Source organism: Rousettus aegyptiacus, unplaced genomic scaffold (assembly GCF_014176215.1).
Source record: "Rousettus aegyptiacus isolate mRouAeg1 unplaced genomic scaffold, mRouAeg1.p scaffold_m13_p_13, whole genome shotgun sequence".
Classification (NCBI taxonomy): Eukaryota; Metazoa; Chordata; class Mammalia; order Chiroptera; family Pteropodidae; genus Rousettus; species Rousettus aegyptiacus.
Genome location: NW_023416288.1, coordinates 23,086,599 through 23,088,371, shown reverse-complemented (window position 1 = coordinate 23,088,371; position 1,773 = coordinate 23,086,599). Strand labels below are relative to the sequence as shown.

Genomic DNA, 1,773 nt, shown 5'->3' with positions numbered 1-1,773 from the left:
TAACCCTCTACCAATAAGTACTTTTAGCCTATAACTGTACTCATCAAAGTATTTTAAATAAAATCTCATTGTCTGAACTTATGTCTAAAACATGTTTTTAACATGATCACATTATCATTATTGAACCTAAATAATTTAATAATTTTTAAATATTGAATTTCTAGTCAATGTTTAAATATCTCTAATTATATTATAATCTCCCTCCTTCCCTCTCTCATCGTCTCCCTTTTACTTTTAATTTGATTATATGAATTGAGATAAAAAAGTTAAGATGTTATTATATTGCTATATTTTTTGAGCCCTTCAATTTGTAATTACCTCTCCATCACTTTTTTCCCTATGTCCTTTATTTGCTGTTAAATATATTGGGATATTATTTTTTATAAAGCTTTCTACACCTTGGAATTTGATAATTTGATCCACACATTATTATTACACATTTTCTTTTGTTCCCTGAATTTCCTGTAAGTTGGTAATTAGATCTAAGTGTTAATCAAATTTAGGGGAAAAGAAATATTTTCGATAAGGCTACTTTGTGAAGAGGTATATAATATCTAATTTTTTTTCATGATTATAAAAACTCTTGATGATAATTGCCTAGATCTAATAATTATGGGTTCCAAAATGATATTCTTTCATTGCTTATTTATTTATTGGCTAGAATTCTTCTATACATTACTTTTTATTATACACTCATTAGTAAACCTAAAGGAGAGTTCACACAGAAAAGATAAATTATATTTACTAGTCTCCAAAATAATGAGTTGACTTCCCAGCACCATTAAAATTACCTATGAGTATTTTTTTTTTCAATTTCCCTCTTTAGAATCATTATAAACTCATGGAATTAAACATATTTGATTAGTTTCAATTAGTGCAGCCTATATTACGAGACTATTTCATTTGACTCCTAATCTTAAATGGTTTTGTCAGGACCCTAACTGTCCTAATGCTTTCTTTGCTTTCGCTCATCAAAAAATGTCTGAAGTCTACAGCCATGCCACCCTAAACAAGTTTGATTCCATCTGACATCAGAAGTTAAGCAGGATCGGGCCTGGTTAGTACTTAGATGGGAGACCACCTAGGAAGACCAGGCGGTGTAGGTGTGAAAAATAAAAAATAAAGGATTGTAACCTGAAAAGGTTCTTGCAATCTGTGAGGTCAACCAAAGGTTGCCTCACCTAAAAATAAATAAATGAGTACAAAATGTCTGAGTTACATTGGCACATTGTTTTTGAGCCTTCCTAGGAAATAGATATATCAAGTGTGTATATGTATTTTTAAAAAGTAAAATATGAGTTCATACTGATTTTTCCAAATCAAACTCAATACTGTGGAGTTTTATCCCAGTGTCACAGATCTTGGCTCTCTTCTATCTTACAAGCTGAAGATCCCAGTTATAAAGGACATTAATGTAAATTATCATTTGCTTTATTCCATATATTCACAAAATAGTCTCAGAATAAAAGTAAGTAGAAAACATGACAATATTTACTGAAAGTAGTTTATGAAGTAAGATTTAAAACAATTTTGTCCCTAGTGTGTATCTTTTTAGAGTTGTACAATCAAGTTATAGTATATTAATTTGAAGTAAATGGTCTTTGTGTAGTTACACCATCAATTGAATAAATAATTAATTTCTTTGTTTTATTTCTTTATAATTTTAGGAAAAAAACTTTAAATTATATAAAATGCATGTTACCAAACTCAAGTTTTCAAATCAAAACATATTTTAACAAGTCTAACTTCTATTTCTAACTTCTATTTCTATCC

At 28.7% G+C, this 1,773-nt stretch overlaps 1 pseudogene; it reads left to right on the top strand.

The window, feature by feature from the left end:
* The first annotated feature begins 987 nt into the window (after positions 1-987).
* LOC118611221 lies at positions 988-1,106 on the top strand (annotated as a pseudogene).
* The last annotated feature ends 667 nt before the right edge of the window (positions 1,107-1,773 follow it).